General features: G+C 42.0%; 1 long non-coding RNA gene across 1 annotated transcript in view; it reads left to right on the top strand.

Annotated features, from left to right (window-relative positions):
• Positions 1–3,246, top strand: part of LOC142068782 (uncharacterized) — a 142,615-nt gene extending 139,369 nt beyond the window's left edge. The window contains exon 3 of the long non-coding RNA XR_012664658.1: positions 3,142–3,246. This is a non-coding gene — a long non-coding RNA (uncharacterized LOC142068782). The remainder of the gene's footprint in view (positions 1–3,141) is intronic.
• Positions 3,247–20,374: the final 17,128 nt, after the last annotated feature.

The raw sequence follows: 20,374 nt of genomic DNA, 5'->3' as shown, positions 1-20,374 counted from the left end.
ATAGAGGTTAGGGCCAACATTTTCATAGATTCATAGATTCATAGATTCATAGATATTTAGGCCAGAAGGGACCATTATGATCATCTAGTCTGACCTCCTGCACAATGCAGGCCACAGAATTTCACCCACCACTCCTAAAAAAGACCTCACATCTATATCTGTGCTATTGAAGTCCCCAAATTGTAGTTTGAAGACCTCAAGGAGCAGAGAATCCTCCAGCAAGTGACCCGTGCCCCATGCTACAGAGGAAGGCGAAAAACCTCCAGGGCCTTCCAATCTGCCCTGGAGGAAAATTCCTTCCCGACCCCAAATATGGCGATCAGCTAAACCCTGAGCATATGGGCAAGATTCATCAGCCAGATACTACAGAAAATTCCTTCCCGGGTAACTTGGATCTTACCCCATCTAAAAACCCATCACAGGCCATTGGGCCTATTTACCATGAATATTTAATTACCAAAACCATGTTATCCCATCATACCATCTCCTCCATAAACTTATCGAGTTTAATCTTAAAGCAAGATAGATCTTTTGTCCCCACTACTTCCCTCGGAAGGCTATTCCAAAACTTCACTCCTCTGATGGTTAGAAACCTTCGTCTAATTTCTAATCTAAATTTCCTAGTGGCCAGTTTATATCCATTTGTTCTTGTGTCCACATTGGTACTGAGTTTAAATAATTCCTCTCCCTCTCTGGTATTTATCCCTCTGATATATTTATAGAGAGCAATCATATCTCCCCTCAACCTTCTTTTAGTTAGGCTAAACAAGCCAAGCTCCCTGAGTCTCCTTTCATAAGACAAGTTTTCCATTCCTCGGATCATCCTAGTAGCCCTTCTCTGTACCTGTTCCAGTTTGAATTCATCCTTCTTAAACATGGGAGACCAGAACTGCACACAGTATTCCAGGTGAGGTCTCACCAGTGCCTTATATAATGGTACTAAAACCTCCTTATCCCTACTGGAAATACCTCTCCTGATGCATCCCAAGATGACATTAGCTTTTTTCACAGCCATATCACATTGGCAGCTCATAGTCATCCTATGATCAACCAATACTCCAAGGTCCTTTTCCTCCTCCGTTACTTCTAGTTGATGCGTCCCTAGCTTATAACTAAAATTCTTGTTATTAATCCCTAAATGCATGACCTTACACTTCTCACTATTAAATTTCATCCTATTCCTATTACTCCAGTTTACAAGGTCATCCAGATCCTCCTGTAGGGTATCCCTGTCCTTCTCTAAATTAGCAATACCTCCCAGCTTTGTATCATCTGCAAACTTTATTAGCACATTCCCACTTTTTGTGCCCAGGTCAGTAATAAAAAGATTAAATAAGATTGGTCCCAAAACCGATCCTTGAGGAACTCCACTGGTAACCTCCCTCCAACTTGACAGTTCACCTTTCAGTAGGACCCGTTGTAGTCTCCCCTTTAACCAATTCCCTATCCACCTTTCAATTTTCCTATTGATGCCCATCTTATCCAATTTAACTAATAATTCCCCATGTGGCACAGTATCAAACGCCTTACTAAAATCTAAGTAAATTAGATCCACTGCGTTTCCTTTATCTAAAAAATCTGTTACTCTCTCAAAGAAGGAGATCAGGTTGGTTTGGCACGATCTACCTTTTGTAAAACCATGTTGTAATTTGTCCCATTTACCATTGACTTCAATGTCCTTAACTACCTTCTCCTTCAAAATTTTTTCCAAGACCTTGCATACTACAGATGTCAAACTAACAGGCCTATAATTACTTGGATCACTTTTTTTCCCTTTCTTAAAAATAGGAACTATGTTAGCAATTCTCCAATCATACGGTACAACCCCTGAGTTTACAGATTCATTAAAAATTCTTGCTAATGGGCTTGCAATTTCTTGTGCCAATTCTTTTAATATTCTTGGATGAAGATTATCTGGGCCCCCCGATTTAGTCCCATTAAGCTGTTTGAGTTTCGCTTCTACCTCAGATATGGTGATGTCTACCTCCATATCCTCATTCCCATTTATCATGCTACCATTATCCCTAAGATCCTCTTTAGTCTTATTAAAGACTGAGGCAAAGTATTTGTTTAGATATTGGGCCATGCCTAGATTATCCTTGACCTCCACTCCATCCTCAGTTTTTAGCGGTCCCACTTCTTCTTTCTTTGTTTTCTTCCTATTTATATGACTATAGAACCTTTTACTATTGGTTTTAATTCCCTTTGCAAGGTCCAACTCTACTTGACTTTTAGCCTGTCTCACTTTATCCCTACATATTCTGACCTCAATAAGGTAGCTTTCCTTACTGATCCCTCCCTTCTTCCACTCCCTATATGCTTTCTGCTTTTTCTTAATTACCTCTCTAAGATGCTTGCTCATCCAGCTTGGTCTACAACTCCTGCCTATGAATTTTTTCCCCTTTCTTGGGATGCAGGCTTCCGATAGCTTCTGCAGCTTTAATTTAAAATAATCCCAGGCCTCCTCTACCTTTAAACCCATAAATTCTTCAGTCCAATCCACTTCCCTAACTAATTTCCTTAATTTTTGAAAGTCAGCCCTTTTGAAATCAAAAACCCTAGTTTTTGCAAGTGGCTAATTTTGGGCACCTACATCTGTATTTAGGCACCGATGTATAAGTGGGCTGATTTCAAAGGTTCTGATCATCTGGAGAGATTTCATGGACTTCACTGGGACTTGTGAAACATCAGCATCTATGAAAATTGAGCCACTTGTATTTAGACGCCTAAGTGCAAATTTAGGATGGGATTTTTCAAGGCTGCAAGGGGATATGGACATTCAGTTCTCATTAATATTAACAGCAACTGGGCATGTAAATCCATTAGGCAGCTTTGAATAGTCTCACCCTTAGTTACTTAAATTTAGACATCTAAATTTGAAACGTTTGGTCCAAAACATTACTACTCCCTATTACTATCCCCTGAGCCATCTGGTTCTTTGTTCTTACTTATGTCTCATCGTACTATTCTCCATGCAGACAGGATGATTTAAGATATCTCTTTAAAACAATGCAGATGATAGCGTGTATCAGTATGTGCACTGTGGCTACAATCTCAGACAAAATTTACATTTTAACCCTCCTATTACAGTGTGTAGACATGCCCCGTTATACCCATCGTATTTTGTTTTTTATGCTATAGGATGACAAAATAATCTGATAGCCAGAGAGAAGCTACTCTACCCTACTAGTAATGACAAGAAGAGGAACTCATCACAATGCACAGAAACGGTGAGTATGACAGTGCTGTGACTTTTACAATTGTTTTCAGTTAGTGCTCTAACAACTAGCACTTGGGCTGACAGTTGCTCGGATGAGGTGGTATGAAATTTAGACAGCGCTGGTCTGCTCAGCACTCTGTAAACCTTAGAGAGCATTCTGGCCAAAAGACAGGCCCAGGCCTAAGTACATACAGCTATGCCTAATGATGCAGGGAAGACCCTATGAGTGAAATTCCCCCTTCCCCACACAAAGCCAAGGTAATCAGGCTCTGTGTGGGGAACTCAGCAATGATTGGAGATGTAAGTTACTTCCACACCAATCAACATGCAAGCTGCTCTTCCATTCATAGCCCTATCCAGGCCACACCACCTGATTCAGTGTCAGCACTGAGCTCCACCTCCATGACTCTGAGCACAAAGCTGCAGAAGCCCCACTGCATGGCCACTCCACTGAAATCCATAGCCAACACACAGTCCTACCACAGTGGTCTAAAGGGCTGTAGGCAGAGCCTTAGGGTGACATTCTCCCAAGGAGATGAGTGAATTGGAAAGCAGCTAATTGTAGCTATGACAGGATAGGACTCTCTTGGTTTTTGTTTTGTCCATAATTGTAATTGTAATTATTAGGGTGTATGGTGTGATTTTAAAAATATATTGGCAACTCCATATGCTGTGGGAAGAGGTTTTAACTGTCCCAAGGAATCATGTCTCAGCCTATTGCATACGAGCCATTTGAAGTCAAGTAAAGTGGTAACAGGTTTGTTAATTACTCGGAGCCCAACTCTACTGCAGAACAATTAAGTTCGCAGTCCACAAACAAAAAAGAGAAGACATCTGTAGATTCCCAAAGCCACAAAAGAGAAGCTGCATTTTTAGTCTAGATAGAGTGAACATGACCCAGAATAAGAGGAACCCAATTATGTTTCTTAGGCTAAAATTGGTTAGTTTGAAATTACCTCTCCTATCTAAAGAAACTGACAGAGGAGGTCACCTGTCTTGGATGTATTTTCCCAGAGAAAGGGGGGAAAGCGAGTCACGAGGTATGGGGGTGTCTATACAGGAAATACCATCTGGTTAAGTTCTCCCTCTGCTGCCCTCCGGATGCCATGATTTCTCAGAGGTCCTTTGGAATTACAGGACCTGGTGAGGGGTGGGTGATGGAAAAGTACAGGCTGGATGGGAAGATAAAATGAGAAATGCTGAGATTAGAGTGTGAGAAGATGAGCTCCAGGAATGGTGTGGGGCCTGGATAGGACCTTGGGAGGGGAGGATGTCATTGGGGTTGCAGGCTTGCTGAGTACTGGTTTATTTTGTGTTCCTGTGTACGTTTGGGCAATGACAGGGCTTATTTATATGCACATGTTTATATTGGCAACAGGGGTGCTGGAACAATTTGAATAGTGGGGGTGCTGAGAGCCACTGAACGAAACTGTAAACCCTGTGTATGATTGAACGAAACTGGAAACCCTGTTCAAGCCAAGGGGTCCTGCCTCACTCCCACTGCCCTTAGTTCCAGAACCTGTGACTGGCAGTACTGGGATTGTTTTGCTTCATGCTCTTCCATGCATATTAGCAATGCACATGCAGCTTGCATCTTTTTAATTTTAATATCCTTCATAGTCCTAAAAACAAGACAAGAATTTTTTAAAGGGCAAAGGGCATTTATTATTTTAGCTTGCTGATATCATGAGTGAGCAGGGGAAACTTGGAAAGCATCAAATACTCCCTCAGAGTCCATGACCAAAATTATGGTTGTTTTGGGGTTTGTCATTGAAAAGGCAAAACACAACAACTGAGATTTTTCCAAGAACAAACCACAGCTGCAAGAGTCTAACTCTAACAACTATACTCTAGCATCATCTAGCCAATTCCCAACACAACTCCCAACATCATACATGTGTACTTTTAAATTATCATCCAAATAAATCCAAATTCTGAAACTTTATAGGTTTGCCCAACACTAGTAACTAGTATAATGATGATGTTTAAAGACACTCAGATCTCCCATGGGTATTTTAGCATATTATCTGATTGTCACAGATCATCAGTGTCATTCTAGATTTATTTGTTGTAATTCTAGTTATCTGAAAATATGAAATGATGCGCAAAGAATGCAGGATGACAGCGCTTCTCCCACACTAATGCTGCATGGGCTGGGAAGCAGATTTATCATCAGCAACAATGTTAGACTGAGGGGAAAAACCACTGCTTTAAAGTTACATAAGAAAGAAACTACAATAAGAGGGAGAAAATATTTCCTATATTTAGACTGAAGAAGAAATTTAATGTACCTATTTGTTTGGGCGATCATGGCCTCAGTCCTTTTCAAAGCTGTAAGGATTGGAGTTTGAGTGACCTTAGCATCATTGCAAATGCACACGCAAAGGCTCACTCATAAATAATCTTCGCTCTGTGAGAGCCTACATCTTCATCCATTTTAAGGAAAATTGACTCAAGAAAATTGTAGTTTAAAATGTCCTCAATACAAAGCAAATGCTAACCTCTGAAATAAAAAACTTAGTAGAGGAAAGGATCCAAAAGGTGCCTGAGCATCCTCACTTCTTTTCCATTGGACTCAATGGGAGCTGAAGGCACACTGTACCTGGCAGGGTTGGGCCCAGGAATCAGCTCTTGGAAGGAAACAAGGCAGCTGTTTCAAACATGAGTCAAATTCTGCAAAGTGAACAGGGAGGTGTTAATGTATTTAGGTGAAGAGGGAGACGTTAATTTTTAAAATGTTAAAAAAATAAATTGAATTAAAATGTCACAAGTAATTACGAACAAATGGCTGTGTGAATAATGGATTTTTTGGTTCACTGGCAATTCTGAAAAATTGAGAGGGGGAAAAAACATTTCACATTAAACCAAAATCCAAAATGTTTCTAAATTTTCAGCAAATTGAAAAGTTTAAAAAAAAAATCGCTATCACCAAATCTGCATTTTTCACCCCAAAAAAATTGAGCTGAAATTTTTTCCCCAGCCCTACTAGTGATACAATGCATGGCAATGCCATTTATTTGTTGAAATTCAAAAAAGGAGTCCACTGTCCCATTGATGAATCCTTATGATGGCATATTTGTTACCCAGACCTAAATTAAATATTTCTCATTTATCTATATTATTGTGTCCGAATTAGGGTACCCTCTTGTCCCTACAAGCTCCTACAGACATGTGCCAGTTATTCCTTTTAATAAATGTACTGTACTGTATCCGTTTTTATCAAAAAAGAAAGGGTGGCAGAATCTAGGCTCCTTAATTTAGCCTTTAATTGTTAGTCAGAAGGTACTACATGCTGCATTTCAGGTCTTGGAACATCACAGATTCATTGATTTTTAAGGCTGGAAGGGATATTTGTGGGAGGATGGCATGTCCAACCAACTTGGGTATATGAAAATGTTGCCTTCTAGTGGCTGCAACCTTCAGAGGACAAAGACCCTAATATTACTACATTTAATAATCCGTTTTCCTCAAGTGTAGAGACATTTGACTGCTAAGCAGAAATTCCTGAGTTCTGTTCTTATTGCCCCATGTGTGTGATTTTTATCTGGCACCATGATGTCAGCATGTACATAGCATACATATGGGCTACAGAGTGCAGGAGTTCCTCTGCCCTGTTGCCCTAAGCGTCACTGTTTATTTTCTTCTAAACACCACCAATGAAGAAGCCTCAGCAACTTTCTTAGACATATTATTATTACTATCCTGTTTCTTCTGAAATATATGGAATTGCAGCAGTGTAAAAACAAGTTTAAATCATCTAAAATCAGGCCTGCTGTGTCTGATTTAGAGGTTGAATTTTCTAGGACAGGAGCCACGTATTTGTCTTGTTTGTAGAATGGGCAAAAACTCAAAATATTGCTACATTTTTCCAAAATCAGTTCATACATCCATCCTCAAGAGTCATCTATCAGATAGCAAGAATCAGGTGCCAGGTTTGAGGAGTAAAATAGCATGTACCAAGTATCAAGAATCAGAAAGCTAGTAGCAGGGGTCCTGATGTGGGCACTGATTAGCAGCCATTAGACTCTGAGACCATCAGGCATGTTTAAGATTTGAAAGCTGGGCTGACTTTTGGTCGTGGTCTTAGCTAGGGTGTAATTTAGTTTGCCAATAATTTTAGAGTGTTCCTTTCCAATGGAACCAAGCAGGCCTTATTAGTTGCTAACATTCCCATAGGACAGGTTTCAGAGTAACAGCCGTGTTAGTCTGTATTCGCAAAAAGAAAAGGAGTACTTGTGGCACCTTAGAGACTAACCAATTTATTTGAGCATGAGCTTTCGTGAGCTACAGCTCACTTCATCGGATGCATACTGTGGAAACTGCAGCAGACTTTATATACACACAGAGAATATGAAACAATACCTCCTCTCACCCCACTGTCCTGCTGGTAATAGCTTATCTAAAGTGATCATCAAGTTGGGCCATTTGTGTGGGGGGGGTGGAGGGTGAGAAAACCTGGATTTGTGCTGGAAATGGCCCAACTTGATGATCACTTTAGATAAGCTATTACCAGCAGGACAGTGGGGTGAGAGGAGGTATTGTTTCATATTCTCTGTGTGTATATAAAGTCTGCTGCAGTTTCCACGGTATGCATCCGATGAAGTGAGCTGTAGCTCACGAAAGCTCATGCTCAAATAAATTGGTTAGTCTCTAAGGTGCCACAAGTACTCCTTTTCTTTATTCCCATAGGAGTGGCTTTCAGGAAGCAAGTTTCACATGGTTTGAACCATACGGTTGGGCAAGCTGTACAGGGCAGAAAGCTCAGGATTCTCAAACTTGCAAGATAAATAAATATTTCTGTATTTAATTTAGCAATCTCTATGTATGCGAGAAGCTTTGTTTAAATGATTAAGTGATACATATCAGTGAGAAACTTTTAAATTATACTTAAAGGATTAAATTTAATGGGGATGGGAAGTGGACAGGGAGCCACAGATGGTCTTGATCGACATGTTAAATTGTGTAAGCCAAGCTGGAAGTGTCTGGTTTCATGTCAGCTCTCATGGTGAAGCAGGAGGGCAGAGTAGGAGAAGGACACAGTGGAGGCTGAGTAGTGGTGCAGTAAAAAGTGAAATCAGAGACAACAGGAGCATAGGGAGCAGATGTTAGTGGGTTGTTTTCATGGACGTCCCTTGCATCCAGCTGAATAGGCACATAAACATTTATATGAGAACACAGGATGGAGAAAATGGAAGGTGGATTGATTATTCCTTTGTGAAACAGTGGAGAACAAAGGAAGGAATATCGCTGTTGTCCCAAAATATGGTGTCTCTTCTAATTCCCAGATATTCAGGAAGAACCAGAGGCCAGGCCAGGCAAAATCAGCAAGATTTTTCTAAAGTGAAAAGTAAAAGCCATATAAGCATGTCATCAGTACTCAGATGATAATGATGATAGACAATGCATATTGTCCCATAATTCTCAATGAAAAATGCTTGAGGGCATCTTTCAAGTATCTGATTTTATATTGCATATATTTGTAAGGTTAGTGAGTACCTGATTTTGAGACCCAGATAACCGTAAATATGCTTCCACATTTATGTTCACACCTACCTCAAAGCATTTATTAAAGAGCCTCCAATGAGTTGCTTGGAAAAACCATAATGGGCTCATTCTTTCAAGCCCTCTAAGTAACTCAACAAATAAGACTGACAATCCAGTACTGTATTGCCCTATAAGGGCTCTCATCTCACAGTGGTGTCACTCAGTCTCTGAGGGCCATCCCGTATGTGTGTGCTCTCTGTGCATGTGTAATTAAACCTTACCATGTTATCTGTGCAAACTGACTTCCATGTAACAAAGTGTTGTGGGGAGTTGTCTTCATATTACGTACATGTCCATAGAGGAAGAAGTAAGCAAAAGACATCCACCAATGAGACTATTATCTGCTGATTTAGGATTATGGATGGTTAAACTGAGGGCCCTATGCAGTCTGCACCAATAGAAGCCAAATTTGTACTAAATCCATTATTGCCCCTGATGTCTAAATGTAGAGTCAACTCGTGACCCAGATCCTCAGATGGTGTAAATTGGCATGGCTACATTGAGGTCAAAATGGAGCTATGCCAATTTAGACCAGCTCAGGGTCTGGCCCCAGTATCTTTAAGGCACTAGAAACAGTGCGGCAAAACACTACTCCAGCAAAACTCTGCTGCTCACAAATCCCACATATGCAGATGTACCATAAAGGAGTGCAGCATATGCTACCCTGCATGGCCATCTAGGTATGCTAGCTGATGAGGAAGGGGGTCGTGGCCTTGTTTCTACCCTGCTTCTTTAACGGTCTTTAAAGCTAGAAGAGAGATCACGGGGACTGCAACTGTGGCCAGTTTGTGAATAGGGATTAAATGAAAAAAGGCTTCTTGCACCTCCCCCACCTGCTCACTCCCTCTAGAGCCAGGCTCAGTCTGACCTTTGTTCTGTATGATACATGCCTAAAAAGAACTTGGGGCTCTTCATAATTTTGCTGTTTGAATATCTGCTGTTCAGGACAGTGAAGATGTAGACAAGGGTGGTGAGGGGAAGAATGTCCATCATCAGCCAGTCAGATTTCAGGATGATGAGAAGCATGGGAGCTGAAGGCATTACAGCAAGGCCCATTGTAATTTACCCAATATGTGAAAAATTACAGTTCTAATGGTATTGTACTAAATATTGGCAGGACATGAATCTCTCTGTGAAGATTTTAGAAAGTATGAAAACAGCTATAGATCGCATTCTTCTTTGCCAAATCTTAAAGTTTGTAATCCTGCACTCCACTCTGGGACACCATATGGCAAAAGAAACAACACGTAGAACAGTTTTCTGTAGAACTGTAGTAGATACGAATACCAAACAATTTCACAAAACCACTAAATATTTGGCCAGCTTCTAGTCTACTGTAATTTTTAAAAAATGCTGAAGACAAATGTTTATGTTGAAGGGAAAATGTCCCCAGGATTGAGCTGACCTGTCAGTTAATCATTTCAGCTCTCCTGTATAGCCCATTCCATAATCTATACTTCGTGAACAGTGACTACTACACTAATTAAGCCTTTCTAAAGCTTTGAAAGGCATTTGAATTGTGGGTGAGTGCTGCTTTGGCTCTTCTGGCACGTAACATGCAGAACGTCTGGCCAGTTCTCCAGACTTCTTTCGCATATGTTACCGATCCAAAATAATTTCACCAGACACACTTGAGTGGAATCACAAGTTTGCCAATTTCCATTTCATGTATCTTCTCTACAAAACTGAAAATTACCGGCCATGATCATTGGTGATTTCTCAAAAGCTGAGTATGGCAGACATGCTCAATGTCCGAACTTTAACTCACTGGGAAAAAATATTAGTATTGATATTGATTGTGAAAATAACATCAATGCTCCCTGAGTCAAAATGGCCTAGAGAAACAAAATGATTTTTATTTGCGCCTAGAATGACAGCTTATTCAGCAGAGATGCAAACTCTGGGGTATTTTTTTCTGGGAGAAGTGCTTTCAAACCATTGATGATGTGCAGATTATTAACAATCCATATACATCTGGTTGAAAATGCAACCCCACAGCTGTGATGACATTTCCCTGAACCTGCATAGGTTTGAAAGAAAAATAATAATAAAAACCCTCAGTGTCTTTGTACTGTATAATTTTTAATTATCTCAATTTTCTGAGCTCCAACTCAGCACTTTTTCGAGAAATGTATATGTCAAAAGAAAATTTATCAACAAAGGTTTCATATTCTGATTTCCTTGGACTTTACCACAGGCAGAAAGAATTCTGGTTCACTTTTAAATGTGGGCAAAACTGCCAAAAAATGAAAAACGTTTGTTATAATATTACAGATAACATCGTCCAGTCTGTTTTGTTCTCTACCAGTGCTATGAGAGCTTAAGCAATATCATTTCACTAGGCCAGGCAGTCTAGGCAGAACTTCATTAAAGTAGAGCTATATGATGTGTTCCATGAACCTGGCTATGTAAGGGTTCAGTACTCAGGATATTAGCAGAGTACTAATCATTCATCCTTCTATTCCCAAAGCACTCTCTGGACACTCTCCGCACTCCCCCAATTTACTGTTCTCTTTGGAGAGGGTGGCTAATGGCTTGAATGCTTGCTGTCTCTTTGGATGGTTAGCCTATTCCCTGTAGACTTAATTGGATGCCAAATTGCCACTCCTCATCATACAAATCAATGGCCAGTTAAGGCCTCTCATCTTTACCATCTAAAAGATCTTTTGCGGGTCAATTAAATGACCTGATTTCCTCTTCTCCCAACTCTTATCAGCAAGGTATACAAGGATCAATTAATTATTCAAGATATAATGCAAAGAGTATGCCTACTTCCATGCATGGTTAATTCTTGCACTTTAACCCATATGGACACCCATACTCCCAGAGTGGAGCAGAAGTAAGAAACACTTTTCAGTGTCAACTGCCAGGCAGACTGGGGCAAAGGAAATATTGCCCTGTTGTGATCCCTAGTGCATGGCCTCTACAAAACACCTTGTTTCCCTCCCATTACTCTCTGGGTGCATGTTCAGGCCACTTCCTCTCCCTACAGAAAACATTTTGGACTAGAGTAGGGAGGGGAGGCAGAGAGTTGTGGCCTTAGCTATTGGCTCCCAGGAGATATATGATGGCAGGGATAATCTGGCTCCAGGAATTGTGGGGTTGCTAGGTGGGCTCCCATAAACTCAGCAAGTATTAGTGATGAACCAAGTCCAGAACTCCAGATCCAAACACCTCTGAATTGTGGGCATGTTCATATCTGGAGATGTGGACTGCATGTCTTAAACCCAGGAGGGGTCATTTCAAATCCATAACACCAGGAAGTCAAGTGATAGATTTCCCTAGCCACAGACTTAGGCCAAAATTTTCAAAAGTGACACGTGGGGTTTGATTTTTTCAAAGCTGCTGAGTGCTGGGATACCCTCCAAGACCTCTTTCCACTCAGCTTCCAAAGAGCTCAGTTCAATGCCAGCCTTCATCACTCAGGTATCTTTATTTGGCATGTAGCAATGCTCTGCTGAGTTGATCAGACTAAAATGCAGGGCGTAGACGCAGGGTACATCATAGATCCAAAGTTACACAGCACACCTCTTCCTTAATAAACATTTACTCATTACGATGCATTTACAATACATTGCATCACACGTTTTGGGATTGGCTTGGTTACTTTGTAGGAACCAATTCCTGTACAGCATGCTCTGTCCAAGTACAATTTAGGCTTTACCTCAACTTTACACTCCCAATTTATTTTATCCATTGTTGCCTTGCTCTTAGTAAATGGTCCCCGAGTGTTCCCCCTTTTTTCTTAGCTAGCTCAGACATTTTGTCTTTTAGATTACTGACCCATTTACTTGTCTTATCACAAACATTCCCTTTCAGCCTGCTGATCTTGTTACCTCCCTAATCCTGTCTTGCCAGAAATTAGGTCTTCCCCATGTTTAATTACTCGTGTCAAGACAGGCTTACACTGAGCACCCACAATGCAGCTGAAGTCAGTGGGAGCTGAAGTAAATAGGTGTTCAAGTATGACAGTGATGAGTATGATATAAGAATCTAGATCAGGACTGGCCAAACTTACTGACCACTCCAAGCCGCATACAATAATCTTCAGAAGTTCAAGAGCCGCAGAGCACGCACAGCCTGTGCCATTGGGCAGTGCCTGCTAGGGCATGGGGCTAAAGCCCTTAGACCCTTCCCTTCCTGCAGGGCACAAGCCCCTATTCCCACTGCCCTGCTGCAGGGCAGAAGCCCCAAGCTCCTCCCGCTCCCCCTAGTCTGGTAGATGGAGAATGGGGAGGAGCTCCATGAGCCGCGCTGTAACCATGGCCACAGTTTGACCATGCCTGATCTAGACAGAGCAGGTGAAGAGAGTGGCAATTCCCAGGGCCACTGAGGGGGGCATCCTGCTACCACCTTCCTTTGCATAAGGAAGTTTTGTCTTTGCCTGCCATGGGTCAGTTCCCTGACTCCACTGCCTTGCAGGCCTTGCTCTCTTTTTACAGGTTAGCAATAGGCACACACCAACTCCTGAGTCATCCGAGCATCCCTCTGGAGTGCCCAGCCTCTGATCCCTGCTGGACACTGTTGTAGTAGCCAGGCAACAGGACTTCAACAGGACTTTATTTTTTAAAGTGGAAACCTCTTTTCCAAGCTGCTGCTGCACCCTCAGTAGCTCTCCCTCAGCCTCTTCAACTCCTCCCCCTCCTTCCTGTTTCCTGTCCTTTCAGACTCCCAACAGCCAGTGCTCCCAATTCTAATAATTACAAGCAACATCAAAACACCACAGACACTCACAAAATTACCGGATTATCTACTTCCAAAGGAATAGCACATCCCAGCTTACTAGTTTCAACTCAGGGCCACTACTCCATGTGACACACAGCACTTAGATATGTCTGTAGTGAAAACTGGAACAAGTTTATTATCAAGGAACAGAGATCAAATGACTTTGGAAACTAATGGTTACATATAAAACAAAATCAGAACATGCTTTCTAGAGCCTAAGCTTAGCTCACAAGACATTTCCTGTCTCCTACAGGATAGCTTCCCTCACATCCTTTTCCCAGCATTTTCAAACAGGTTGACTGAGACACTCCATTCATCAGATCAGCCTGCTGGCAGCTTATCTTTGCAGACTGAAGGATGAAATCTCATCCCCTCTCCACTTCTTTTGTGAAGCTGCAGAATATGCCTGTAACAAGGTGCTGCAGGGCCCTCTTGGCTCCTACCCCTGTTGGGCTGATAAAGTCACTCAGAGACCCTGGGTTCAGTAACCACCGGTGCAGTTATTTACAGGTAGTGCTCCCACCACCTTTTCACCATACAAGTATCCCTTTACCAAGGGAGGGGAGAGCTACCTCCCTGCTTCCACTCCCTGCTTTTTCCCTTTCTCCCTGCTTCCCCCCCTGGCTTCCTTCCCCTGGGGCTTTTATACAGCCCCAGCCTAATAAGGCAGCAGCTCTCCCTGCTTCCCCAATAAGGGCCAGGTGTTCTAACCAGCTCCAATTCACATCCCTTAATTGGAGCTGGAGTGACAGAGGGCTGGCTCAGCAGTTCCTGCTCAGCACCCTGTCACAATGCCCCTTACCCCAGATGGTCCCCTTTGAGGTTCCTTTGTCCTTGTAAATCCTCTGGCCTGCACTTGGCCCAGACAGCAAACATAGCCAGTCTCCAAGTATGTCCATTGTTGTTTTTATTTTAACACTGACTGAGTTGGCCTGGAGGTATACAGTACACAATGGTCTGCCAGAGAGATGAGTATTTGGTCCTCCCTTCCTTCCTAGAATCTTTTTATCACCTTCTGGTGACCTGTGTGAACTTAGAACATAATTTCCAGTGTACATACAGAACTCCTTACACATTATGTGCACATACACTTTGCAATGATCATGACAAGCAGTGTGACACATGCTTTCAGTAGAGACTCTACATGACCCCTTTTGGTGAATCCAGGGGATTCCTGAATCGCTGTGCCCTCTGCCAGTTGGCACCAAGAGGTTTCTGCGTCACAAGAAGCACCTCTGAAATTCAGGCCCCGAGTAGGTGACTCAAGTTTTATTAGCAAAAAGTGATGTGTCAGGCAGGCAGAGCTGCAGGAAAAATATCTTTATTGAGTCAGGATTACATGTGTAATGGTATGTGTGTCCAGTAGCAGCCTGGCCACCAGCTTGAACTCCGGAGCTCTAGTTGTCACACCAAACTAGGTTCCTCCGCAAACCTGAGCCTCTTTCTCTAGTCCCACTCCTCATACTACAGCAGCCACACCAAGAAACCCACCAAGGCAGCATGTGGGTTTATCTCCTGAAGATAAGGAGAAGGATTAGGTAGTGGCCACCATGCCCCAAAACAGGACAAAGAAGTAGTGAGTGAGGGGGTTGCAAGCCACCAGGCAGTCATCCAGATGACATGAAAGACTAATCTAGACACATTTTTGTACCTCTATATCATCTTACAAACTGATATAGTTTCAGTGGTCCAGAAATTGCATGTAGATAAACCCTAAAAGAAAGAGAGTTCTAGAACCAGCAAGGAGCAGATGTTAGGTCAGTTCCTGGGGCAGGAGTGGTAGAAGTGCAATAATTTGATTCGGATTTGGTTATCCCAATATATGAAGACCCCTACATACTATTCACACCTCCGTACAGTGGGGAAGCTTCCACTGCCCCTCTCTGTGCTATTGCTACTTCTTGTGTGGGTAAAGAGGACTTCAGACTCCAGACTAGCAATATGGCACCTTTCACAGATCACTGGGCCTGACTCTCTCCTTCCCTGTGCACTCATTAACTCATGTTCAAAGTGACTGGAAAGTGGATGTAAAGCTCTGTGGTCCAGATGCTTCCCTGGTGTAAATTGGTACAGCTCTCTTGAAGTCAATGGAGTTATGCGGATGATGGTCTGGCTCTACCATTTTGAGATAACCCTCTTTGTACAGATGTACATGACTGCCCAATGTGGAGAATCAGGCCTACCCTCCTAGCCCAGCGAGCTTCCTATTATGAGACTCTTGTCTTCTCATTTTAACTGGTTAACGCAGGATAAGAATGCCCAATAAAAATCAAAATACACTGGGAACCTCAGTCTTGCCCTGGCGGCTGGTTTACAGCTGCTTGCAGGAGTAAATGTATCTCAGGAGGCTTGTGCTATGAAAATATTTCATAAATCAAAATAATTAAGATCTCAAAAATATATATATAATTTTTACAAAATCTGGCATTAAAGGATCACAGAAATGGTGGATTATAGTTTTATTCCTTCCAAGGTATTACAAATATCCCTTGAGTTTTCTATAGGCATGTATTGTGGGTCACAAGTCAGGAAGAGAGGCCCCCAGATCATTAATTATTAGACCGTAATTTAAGGGAGGGTAAATACACACAGATTCCTTTGGTGGAGACTCGGTGCAACATTCAGCACCTAAAGTGACCTCCTTAACCTCCGGAAACATTGACTTTTCTTCATCTTTGCTAATCTCTTCCCAGAAATACAGCACTGACATCTGAGCTTTTCAGCTGACAGCAATAAGCAGAGTATAGCCAAGAAACTCTGGTAGTGATGAAATTACTACAGAGCACCATCTACTGTTACAGAAAGCTCTTTGTGACCTCCATTTGGCTGCAATTAAAACTGGTGTCACTGTTGCAGCTGTCAGTCCTTTAGTAGACTTAGAATCCTGCTGTTTGTTAACCACAAAGTGGCAAATTATAGATTTTATGAGGTCCAGGAGTGACTGAACTAGTGTCCTAAACAACCCTGCAAAGGCTATTGAGGGTTTTGTTTAAAGCCAAATTATTTAGACTTGTAGCCAAAAGCTAGGCATCAAAATAAAAGTGGCCTGATTTTTAAAGGTGAGCAATCTGCAATTCCCACTGAATTCACTGAGAGTTGTGCGTTGTTCATCACCCAGAAAATGTGGTGACTTGTTAAGATATATAAATATGTAATTAAGGCCTTGATTCAACAAAGAACTCAAACATGTGTTTAAGTTCCATTGAAACCAGTGAGACTTGACCATATATTTAAGTGCTTTGCTGAATCAGGGAGTTAGGCCTAGATTTACTAAAGTATTTAAGTGCGTAAACCCCAAACATCAGAACCTAAGTCTGGGTTTAGGCTCTAAGTTCCATTTCAGGCTCCACTACATTTCACAAAATTCCCACTGAGCCCTGTAGGCACTGAGGGTACATCTACACAGCAACTAGACACCCATGGTTGGCCCATATCATCTGACTTGGGCTTGTGGGGGTCAGGCTGTGGGGCTGTTTCATTGCTATGTAGACTTCTGGACTCGGGATGGAATCTGAGCTCCCACCCTGCGAGGACCTGGAGCTTGGGCTTGGGCCCGGAAATCTACATAGTATTGAAACGTCCCCGCAGGCTGAGCCTGAGCTGACACAGGCAGCCATGGTTTTTCTTTACTGTGTAGACATACCCTTAGACTCACTCAATGCCTACATTTTTGGAGTAAAAAGTTCCGTAGATGCCTACATTTCTGCCACTGGCCATGCACAGTGCTGCCTTCTTCTGGGTGTATGGATACTCATCTCCCATCTAAACCCCAAAGTGATTCACAAACTGGGAAAAGATAGGCATTGGGATACCTCATTTGCGTGTGGGGCACAATCTGGTAGGTGTATTCAGAGGCAACCTACCAGATCAGGTCCCTGTCAAGTTCACACAAAGCAGCGGGGCAGAGGGGGGACTCTCAGTTATATAGCTTTTAGCCCATTCGTTTGGGTATTCACCTGGGATGTGGGAAACCCCAAGTTCAAGTCCCTCCTCCACCTGATGAGAAGAGATTTGAAAAGGAATCTGCTATCTTTCAGGTGAGTGCCCTAACAATTAGTTTTTGGGATATTCTGATGTGGGGCTCCCTCAATCTCTCTCTGTTGCAGCTGTCGCACTCTAGATAAATAATGAGAGTCATGAGAGAGCGAGCATGCAAGTGCACAAGCATGAGAATGACTCTATAGCCTAGTAGTCAGGCACTGACCCAGGACCCAGTCCCACTTCCCTAATGACTCTAATTTTTTAACCAGAATGCAGCAGCTTCAGCAGAAGAAGGGAGCCACACATGAGAATATACCATAGCCCAGTGGTTTGGGCACTCATTTGAGAAGTGGCAGATCCCTGTTCAAATCCTTCTCTTCATAAGGCGGAGGGGAAACTTGAACCAGGGGTCTCCCACACCACAGGTGAGTGCCCGAACCACTGCACTAAAAGTAATGTTCCTTGTAGTAGTAGTAATGTTGGTAGGAAGGTCTCTGTGGATTAGTATGTTGTTCAGAGGTGTATTGGAAATATTCCTTGAGTTGGAGACGTCGAAAATAGGATTCTAGGTCACCACAGAATTGTATCATGTTCGTGTGGGTGGAGGGCGTTCTTGACAGCTGCTGGAAATGGCCCACCTTGATTATCACTACAAAAGGTTTTCTCTCCCCCCCCCACCCCGCTCTCCTGCTGGTATTAGCTCATCTTAAGTGATCACTCTCCTTATAGTGTGTATGATAACACCCATTGTTTCATGTTCTCTGTGTATATAAATCTCCCCACTGTATTTTCCACTGAATGCATCCGATGCAGTGAGCTGTAGCTCACGAAAGCTTCTGCTCAAATAAATTTGTTAGTCTCTAAGGTGCCACAAGTACTCCTTTTCTTTTTGCTCTTAGGGTAGTCATTGGAGTCAATGGCTATTGACCTCTGTCATATGACAAGGATATTAATCTTTTGTAATCCTGACCCCTCTGGCATGCCTGAAGTTTTCTTATTGGCTAGGAAAGTCTTGGCATAGCAAAAGGTAGCAACAAAGATCAAACTTGCATGTGTATTTAATTAATAATTAATTAATCTGGACCCAGAGCAGAAGAGCAGCTCAAGAGCTGGTAATGAGAGGTGTAATGATTTCTATGCTGGCTAGAATTCTGGTCTGATCACTAATGTTCTTTCAGAACATTTTCTTGTGGTTACGTGGAAAATAATTATTTTGCCAGGGAAATCTAAAAGAGTTCTTTTTGACCCCTCAATACATATTCTTGAGCTGCTGGACAACATAATTTTTCCGAGCATAGAGTATGCTTAAAATATCTCAGAAATGAGAAAACTACTTTCAAAAGTAATTGTGTACATGTAACAGGAGTTACCTATTCTTGGTATTTGTGGATCTGGCATCGTAGAAGATCTTTCATTTTCCCATTTACTCTGGATACCATAGGAACCCAAACAGTTAGCCATTATACATCTTGAATTCCAAATAGCCATCTGTTTGTATCCAAAATAGTTTGGCCAGTGCTGTCAAGCATAACATATCACCAGCTGACTGGAATTTCCAAAGACACAGCCAAATTCAGAGGCGATGAGTAAGATGGTGCAAGTTACACAGGCAGTAGGTGGATGTGAGGGAGTCAGGGTTGGTGCAGCTTACATACCAATGTGCCAGAAGGGACCTTCTTTAGCTTACACCTTCTTACTGCTGTTCCTGCTACACCCTTTTCTTCCACCTCCTCAGTGTGTGGAGCCTGTAGGCCACTTTCTGAGGATTTGTATGGTTAGTTACACATTCAAAAGTGTTTGCAAGACTAAGGAAATCAATCAGATGAAATTGGTGTAAATTGTGGGCTGAGGAGGCTAGCAAGAAGATGCAAGTTACATTGACTTAGACTCACACTGTCCTGTAAATTTGTCCTGAAAGTTATCAAACCCCCGCCAGGTGTTTTTTTTAATTAAAAAAAAGTTGCTTTGTGTTTCAAATCCTGGGCCCCGTTCAGCAGTCTGTAACACCAATGTAAATTCAGAGTAACTGCAGGGAAATCCGTGGAGTTACTTACAGTGAGGACAGAACATGACCCAACAAGTGTTCTCTCTACACAGCACTCCATGAGAAGTGGAGGTGTAAAGAAGTGTGCTAATCAAACCCACCTGCACAAGTTTGTTTTTAAGGGTGTAATTCAAGGTGGGGTCAGGTGCTGCAGAACATGCAAAATGAAACAACGCAAAGTCTCCGGCACTGTGGGTGGGAGAGCAGAAGAAGGTGACAGCTGACTGTGGGAGTGTTGGTGTGCTAGATCTGACTTCCTGAGGCCAATAGGACAACTGCATGCTGACAGAGCAAGCAACAAGAGTGACAGGCTAGCAGCTAACCCAGAGGCCGAAAGAGAAAAAGTTGCCTTCGTAACCGCTCAGTCTGCAGAGAAAGGAACCCATTGCCTTCACCTTATAGTCCTTTACACTTGTGCAAAGTACAGAGTGGATGAAAGATGTTCTGATTTAGTAGTTTTTCAGACTGAATTTGCCTTCCCTTTGTACTGGTACAAATGACAACACAAGGTGTAGAGCAGCAGTGAATTGGGCCCATAATCCAGGATCACTCTGTGGACCCTGTACAGTATAGATTGAAAGATGGGATTCTTCCACATATCATAATACATTAAAACATATTAACACTGAAAATATATTTCCAATGTTGTTAATTTGGAGCACTTTTATAATCATTTAGAAAATAAGAGATGTATGGCGAAAAGATATTAATATATAACTACATAGCATATCTTTTATTAAATATTAATTATATGCCCAGGTAAACTTCATGCAAAAATATAATGATTGATAAAGGCATAATACTAAGACAATTATTTAATAAAATTAAGAAAAGAAAAATATCAAAATATTATATTACTA

This window comes from Caretta caretta, chromosome 1, assembly GCF_965140235.1.
Source record: "Caretta caretta isolate rCarCar2 chromosome 1, rCarCar1.hap1, whole genome shotgun sequence".
NCBI lineage: Eukaryota > Metazoa > Chordata > Testudines > Cheloniidae > Caretta > Caretta caretta.
The sequence above is the reverse complement of the archived record's forward strand: the minus strand, read 5'-3'. Positions and strand labels throughout refer to the sequence as shown.